An 8,808-nucleotide genomic window follows, 5' to 3' on the forward strand; every position below is an offset into this window, starting at 1 on the left:
TCTCTCATCTGATTGCTCTAGCTAGGACTTCCAGCACGATGTTGAATAACAGTGGTGAAAGTGGGCATCCTTGTCTTGTTCCAGATCTTTGAGGAAGGGCTTTCAGGTATTCACTATTCAGTGGGATACTAACTGTGGGTCTGTTGTATGTGACATTTATTATGTTGAGTCATGTTCCCTCTATACCCATTTTTTCAAAGTTTTCTTTTTCATCACAAAGGGAGACAGAATTTTTTCAATTGCTTTATCAGTATCAATTGAAATAATCATGTGGTTTTCACCCACCATTCTGTTGATATGATATATCACATTGATTGATTTGCATATATCTAACCATCCTTGCGTCTCTGGGATAAATATGATTTACTCATGATAAAAAATATTTCTAATGTATTGTTGATACACTCTGTTAGTGTTTTGTTGAAGATTTTTGCATCAATATTTATGAATATTGCCCTGCAGTTTTCTTTTTTGGTTGGGTCTTTGGTTTTGTTTTCAAGTTAATACTGCCCTCACATAATGAATTTGGCAGTATTCCTTCCTCCTGTAGCTTTCAGAATAGATTGTGTATAATTTGTATTAGTTCTTCTTTAAATATTTGTTATAATTCAGCAGTGAAGCCATCAGGATTTGAGCTTTCCTTTGCTCGGGAACTTTTTATTATAGCTTCAATCTTGTTGCTTGTTCTTGGTATATTCAAGTTTTTGATTTTATCATGGTTCAATATTGGTAGGTTGTATGTTCCTAGGAGTTTATTGATTTCCTGTAGCTTTTCCAATTTATTAGCATATAGTTATTCATGGTAGCCACTAATGCTCCCTTGACTTTCTGTGGTATCAATTGCAATGTCTCCTTCTTCATCTCTAATTATATTTATTTGGTTCTTCTCTCATACACACACACACACACACACACACACACACACACACACACACACACACATATATATATATGGCAGTCTTGCTCTGTCACCCAGGCTAGAGTGCAGTGGCATGATCTTGATTCACTGCAACCTCCACCTCACAGGTTCAAGCGGTTCTCCCACCTCAGCCTCCCAAGTAGCTGGGATTACAGGCGCCTGCCACCGTGCCCGGCTAATTTTTGTATTTTTAGTAGAGACAGGGTTTCACCACCTTGGCCAGGCTGGTCTCGAACTCCTGACCTTGTGATCCACCCACCTTAGCCTCCCAAAGTCTCTCTTTTATTCTTTGTCTGGCTAAAGATTTGTCGATCTTGTTCATCTTTTCAAAAAACAACTTTTTCTTTGGTTGATCTTTCGTATTGCTTTCTTCATTTCAATTTTCTTTCTTTGTGTTCTGATCTTTATTATTTCTTTTCTTCGACTAGGTTTTGGTTTGGTTTGCTCCTGCTTATCTAGTTATTGAAGATCCATTTTCAGGTTATTTATTAGAATTTTTCTAGTGTTTGATGTAGGCACTTATAGCTATAAATTTCCTTCTTAGTACAGTCTTTGCTGTATTCCATAGGTTTTGATATGTTCTGTTTTCATTACTATTTGCTAAAAGAAAATTTTCAATTTCCTTCTTAACTTCTTCACTGACCCACTAGTAATTCAGGAGCATATTTACAAATATCTATGTGTTTGTATAGTGTCCTAAATTCTTCCTTTTATTGATTTCTAGTTTTATCACATTGTGATCAGAGAAGATGCTTGATATTATTTCAATTTTTTCAATGTTTTAGACTTGTTTTGTGACCTAACATATGGCTTGTCCTTGAGAATGACCCACATGTTTGGGAAAAGAATTTGTATTCTGCTACCGTTGGATGAAATTTTCTGTAAATATCTATTAATTTGATGTATTCTATAGTACAGATTATGTCTAATGTTTGTTGCTCTTCTGTCTGTAAGATCTGCCCAATGCTGAAAGTGAGTTTTTGAAGTCTCTATTATTCTATTAACATCTATCTTTCACTTTTCTCTAATAATAATTGGTTTATATAAGTGCTCTAAAGTTAAGGGTATATGTATTTACAGTTATCATACCCTCTTGCTAAATTTACCCTTTTTTCATTATATGATGACCATCTTCATATTTCCTTACATCTTTGTCTTTTTATCTTCAAATCTATTTTGGTTGACTTAAGTAAAAGTACTCCTGATCTTTTTTTTTTTCATTTGTATGCAATATGTTCTTCTGTCCTTTCATTTTTAATCTCTGTGTATGTTTATATGTGGAATGCATTTCTTGAAGGCACCGGATAATTGAGTGGGTTTTTTTTTTTTTTTTTTTTTTTTGTCCATTCAGCCATTCTATGTCTTTTCATTGTATGGTTTAGTCCATTTTCATTCAATGATATTATTGATAAGTAAAGATTTACTCCTGTCATTTTGTTATTTTGTTGTTATTGTTTTGTTATCTTCTCTTTATTTTTTCCTCTCTTCCTTTTAGTAAAGGTAATTTTCTCTGGTGATAGAATTTAATTTCTTGCTTTTTTGTGCATGTCTTTTGTATGTTTTATATATTTGAGGTTACTATGAGTTTTGCAAATATTATCTTATAATCCACTATTTTAAACCTGATAACATCTTAAAACATTGCAACAAGCAAACTAACAAACAAGCCAGACCACAACTGATGTTCACTTAAGGCCTAAGGGTTATTCCGCCAGCTTGTTGCGAATGCTGCTAAGGTTGTAACTCACCTTTCAGGGAAGTTGGCTCCCCTCTGACCCAGGTCAGGTCCAAAAAATGCTGTTCAAGAGGCTAGGCCTGGACTTAGAAACCCAAGCAGTGGAGCTTGTGTGGTACTCTACCCTTCTGTGGCTAAACTGGTACCTGAAGCCAGCATGTCTCAGAGTCTCACTCAAGGCCCATGGCACACGATCTGGGTATGACTGCCTGCTATTCAGGTCCCAAGGGATTTTTAGTCAGCAGGTGATGTATTGTGCCAGGAATGGGTCCTTCCTTTCAAGGCATCAGATTCCCTTCTGGCCCAGGGTATTTCTAGAAATATCATATGGGAGCTGGGGCCTGGGATGGGTGCCTCACAACTCTGCCTGGTGGTCTATCCTATTGTGGCTGAGCTGGTATTCAAATTGCAAGACAAAATTCTCTTTACTCTTCTCTTTTGTCTCCCTGAGCAGAAGGAAAGTCATTTTAGTTGCTGTGAGTTGCACTGCCTGGAATTGGGGAAGGGTTCATGCAAGCATTCCCCAAGGTCCCCAGTTTGTGCCTCACTAGATCACATGCTGCCTTAGTCCACTAGGTCTAAGTCTAGCACAGATTCAGGACTTGCTTATGAACTGCAGTCTTTGTGGCTTTGACTGTCCTTCAGGTTTACCTAGGATCTTAGAGCACTTTAGCCCACGGTGGTGAGTCTTGCAGAAACTCAAGTTCAAGCCACTGGCACGGGCAATTCCTCTGTGGCTAGTGCTTGTCCAAGTGCTCTCTCTGTGGGCAGGCACCAGTTGAGTTGAGCAGTGTTTTGCCTTCGCTGTGACAGGGATGTACTGAGTTCAATGCAAAGTACCCCAATACTCTCTCTCCATGCCACATGTCTACTGCCAGTGGAGGGAGGAGAGGCTCCAATGGCGATTCAAAACCCTTTCCTACTCACTTCAGTGCTTCTTTCAGCAATATGAAGTTAAAACCAGGTACTGTGGATGCTCACTTAGTATTTGGCTTTTGTGAAGGTGCTTTTCTGTGTTGCTGTGGGGGTGAGGGTGATCCTTGGTGAAGCCTTCTATCCCACCATCTTCCTCTGCCCTCTCTGTTCCTACTTTTAATGCCTTTTAAAAAATTCTGTCTTTATAAGTTGTTGAAACCATGATAGAAAAATTTGTCAAAATGGTCTTGTTTTCCTGTAGTATTTTAGATATATACAAAACTAGAATAGAATCAATATCTGACAGCCTAAACCTACATATACTTTGTGGGAGAAAGACAAGGGATGGAAAAGCTGCATATTAAAAACTCACAATAAATTATTCAGTACGAATTGCATATACAAAAACATGTGTGTTTCTGTGTGTGTACTTCAAAAATAAAGAGAAAATAAGATAGACAAAAATGCACAAAAGGGGAAGACAAAATCAAAAGCAGAGGAAATCCCTACTATCGAGATTTTGGCAGAGCAAAAAAGCATACAGATCATAGTGAAATTATTTTATTTACATTATAATGTGTGATTTGTTTTAATATGACACAGTGTTACCCAGTGTGAAATAGAGAAAAAAAAATGGTGTAGCTCGCCGTTTAAGAAAGAACAAACACTGGCATGTAGCCTAGGCTTAAGAGCATTTCCATAAGTATTCCCTTCATGGAACTAGCTGTACTCAAGTCCTCAGAACCACAATCATGAAAGCGGTCCAGTTTCCCAGCTTCTAGAGCAAAAAAGTACTGAAAACAGAAAGGAGTATATTCAATAGGAACCAAATGAAAGGCTCAATATTGATTGAAAATGCTTTCTATCCCAAACATAACCTTATCTCAACATAGATCAGTGATGATTTTCATCATGGAAGCTGTACGAACATGAATTGAAATACACTAAAGTGAAATCTAATAATAGAGAGCAGGGGAAAAAAGAGAAGAAAATAATGTAAAAATAAATATTTCCCTGAAGTGTTATTTTAACTGAGTAGCTCACATTTATGCCTCTTTTTCACATATTTCACAAACTGATGTGATACATGAGATGTTAAATAATAGTGTATGGGAAAGAGGTGTGAACAAAAAATTATTGAGGGTTTTAATGCCAGCTGTGCCTCTACCTTGGCTGTGAAAACTTTGGCTAATCACTTCTCTCCAAGTGTCCCTCCCCTTATTTGATTTAGATCAGTGATTCTTCAAATTGTTTTGACTGAGACCCACAGTAAGAAGTATATTTACATTGCATAGTGTATGAGACTCAGCATAGTTGAAACCAATATATTAGATGATCTTGTGACCCATACAGAGATGATACTCTGTGACTCAGATTAATCAGGCTTATTTTTGCACTGTAGGTATTCTTAATTAGCTGAAACTGAACTCTTCTCCAAGTATAGTGGAGAGTAAATTTTTAAAAAGTTGAATGCTGTACTTCATTATTTTTAATGAGACAAATAACAATGTGTTCCCAACTCATCTAGTAACACAATGTTTCTAAAATATCACTAAGCCAATTTTAAATACAGGAACAATAATTCACTGAGAATTTTCTCATAATATAAAACAGTTAAAAGACCAGTTTAAAAAATATTTTTTTTGATACAGGGTCTCACTTTGTTGCCCAAGCTGGGGTGCCTTGGCATGATCATGGCTCATGGCAGCCTCAACCTCCCATGCTCAAGCAATCTTCCCACCTCAGCTTCCCAATTAGCTGGGACTACAGGTACATGCTACCATGCCCAGCTAAGTTTTTTTAACTTTATTTTTTGTAGAGACAGGGTCTTGCTTTGTTAACCAGGCTGGTCTTGAACTCCTGGGCTCAAGCAATCCTCCTGCCTCAGCCTTCCAAAATGTTGGGATTACAGGCGTGAGCCACCATACCTGGCTCCATTTTTCAATTAGTTCACAATGAAGGCACTAGTCTCTTTTGCATTGTGAGTAGTGTATTGGAGCAGTTCACGTTGGCTTGGCTCATAAGAACTGATTTTTTAAATTACAGAAATATATAAACAGGTTGTCAAACAGCAGTTTAAAGTAGGCTATAATGGGACTATGATTTGTAACACAAGAATTGTCAAATGCTACATATCAAGGTTTCTCCCTCTACCAATCCTCAAACCCCAATCTGGTTATTAAAATTTGCCAGACTGTGTCTGTTGGATGCATAAATGTCTTCTTTTGAAGACATTTTGAGAAGTGTCTGTTCATATCCTTCATCCACTTTTTGATGGGATTACTTTTTTTTTTTCTTTCATAAATTTGTTTGAGTTCTTTGTAGGTTCTGCATATTAGCCCTTTGTCAGATGAGTAGATTGCAAAAATTTTCTCCCATTCTGTAGGTTGCCTGTTCACTCCAATGGTAGTTTCTTTTGCTGTGCAGAAGCTCTTTAGTTTAATTAGATCCCATTCGTCAATTTTGGCTTTTGTTGCCGTCGCTTTTGGTGTTTTAGACATGAAGTCCTTGCCCATGCCTATGTCCTGAATGGTATTACCTAGGTTTTCTTCTAGGGTTTTTATGGTTTTAGGTCTAACATTTAAGTCTCTAATCCATCTTGAATTAACTTTTGTATAAGGTGTAAGGAAGGGATCCAGTTTCAGCTTTCTACATATAGCTAGCTAGTTTTCCCAGCACCATTTATTAAATAGGGACTCCTTTCCCCATTTCTTCTTTCTGTCAGGTTTGTCAAAGATCACATGGTTGTAGATGTGTGGTATTATTTCTGAGGGCTGTTCTGTTCCGTTGGTCTATAGCTCTGTTTTTGTTGTTGTTGTTGTTGTTTTTTACCATTAACATGCCGTTTGGTTACTGTAGCCTTGTAGTATAGTTTGAAGTCAGGTAGTGTGATGCCTCCAGCTTTGTTCTTTTGGCTTAGCATTGTCTTGGCAATGTGGGCTCTATTTTGGTTCCATATGAACTTTAAAGTAGTTTTTTTCCAGTTCTGTGAAGAAAGTCATTGGTAGCTTAATGGGGATGGCATTAAATCTATAAATTACCTTTGGCAGTATGGACATTTTCACTTTTACACTGTTGGTGGGACTGTAAACTAGTTCAATCATTGTGGAAGACAGTGTGGTGATTCCTCAAGGATCTAGAACTAGAAATACCATTTGACCCAGCCATCCCATTACTGGGTATATACCCAAAGGACTATAAATCATGCTGCTATAAAGACACATGCACATGTATGTTTATTGTGGCACTATTCACAATAGCAAAGACTTGGAACCAACCCAAATGTCCATCAATGATAGACTGGATTAGGAAAATGTGGCACACATACACTATGGAATACTATGCAGCCATAAAAAAGGATGAATTTATGTCCTTTGTAGGGACGTGGATGAAGCTGGAAACCATCATTCTCTCAGCTAACTATCACAAGGACAGAAAATCAAACATTGCATGTTTTCACTCATAGGTGGGAATTGAACAATGAAACACTTAGACACAGGAAGGGGAACATCACATACCAGGGCCTGTCATGGGGTAGGGGGAGGGGGGATGGATAGCATGAGGGGATATACCTAATGTAAACGACAAGTTAATTGGTGCAGCACACCAACATGGCACATGTATACATATGTAATAAACCTGCACGTTGTTCACATGTACCCTAGAACTTAAAGTATAATAATAAAAAAAATTGCCAGACTGCAATGTACAAGGATAGAGAAAGGAATCCATGACTCAGAGGGCTAGACGGTGGTGTTTTCATGCTATTTTGATATATACCAGTTTTGATCATGCTTTTTCTTTCAATAAAAATATAAAAAATTGATATTAAGAACATTATGTAAAGTCGCACAACTAGCAAATGATCAAGCATAAACTCTGAACTGTCTGATGGTAAATTACATGTATTTTTTACTTTAGCAAATCCTTATCTCCATCTGGTGAAATTCTACTGATATTTCAATGTCCTGTTTAAACATAAGTCATTTCCACAAATTCTTTTCTGACTACCTATACTAGAATTTTCTGACTACCTATACTAGAATATATTAAAATTGGTTTGGCATACTTTTAACCTTTATAACTGTCTGATCATCTTACAAAATTTACTATATACTTCTATGTACTCTAAGTATTCCTGCTTCTTAACCCCTTCACCTGTATTGCACTCAAGAACTCTTCATAAATAAATGCAATAATCAATGAAGGTGTGGGGTACTAATGCCTATGGATTGCATTTGGGGACAATTAAAATGTTATAAAATTAGATGGTAGTGATGATCACATAATCTTGTGAATGTATTAAAAATTACTGAGTCATAAAAGTTACAAGGGGGCATTTTACGGTATATGAATCATATCTCAATTTAAAAGGTAAAACATGACACTTTTTAAAACCTATTATGTTCAGTCATGTGAAATTGCCATTTTTATCTATCAAAATGACTGAATCAACAATATATGAACTGAATCATATGGTTGGTTCTAATATTACTAGGAAGTGACTCCCAATAATCTAATAATGTGTTTCTAAGAGTAACATTAATAATTCTAGTTGTGATGATTTCTCAATCCTGACGTCTCATCCAGGAAAAGAAAGCAAATAATCTCCTTTGCATTTTTGATTTCTCACTCATAAATCCTCTGTTTCTTATACTAGTGGATCTTTGCTTGATAGTTATTGAAGATAGTGAAACCTGAATTCTAATAATTTCAAGACTCAGGTGCTTGAAGTCCCCAAACTTTCCAGTATACAGGATTCTCAGAAATTCTAGGATAAGTATATCAGCTACTGACAAAATGTAGGAAACTCACAATCCCTGAGTAGCAATGGTCACATGCTCTGATATAATTCTTCAGAAAATGTGGAGGATAGTAGCACTTCTCAGAAATTACAACAGAACTTATGTATATTTAGGAAAGCAGCTGTCCTATGTGAACATAAATAATGTATGTGCTGCTCAGAGGAAGATTAGAAATGCTTAAATTGCAGAAAGTGAAAAAAAAGGCAGAATAAAGAAAATATCATAAGATGGATTGGTTCAGTGGACAGGATCATTCATTGAAGGAATATTTAGTTTGTGAAGATTTCTGTTTCCCTAGAGAAAGTTAATTTGGAGAAATATTTGGTACATTTGTTATTAAAGATGTCTGTACGTTAAGGTATAAAGATATCATTTCAACTTTTCATTATGTCTCTTGAGCAGGTGGTTACATTGTCCATCACATTTATTGGCAG

Source organism: Papio anubis, chromosome X, assembly GCF_008728515.1.
Source record: "Papio anubis isolate 15944 chromosome X, Panubis1.0, whole genome shotgun sequence".
NCBI classification, from domain to species: domain Eukaryota; kingdom Metazoa; phylum Chordata; class Mammalia; order Primates; family Cercopithecidae; genus Papio; species Papio anubis.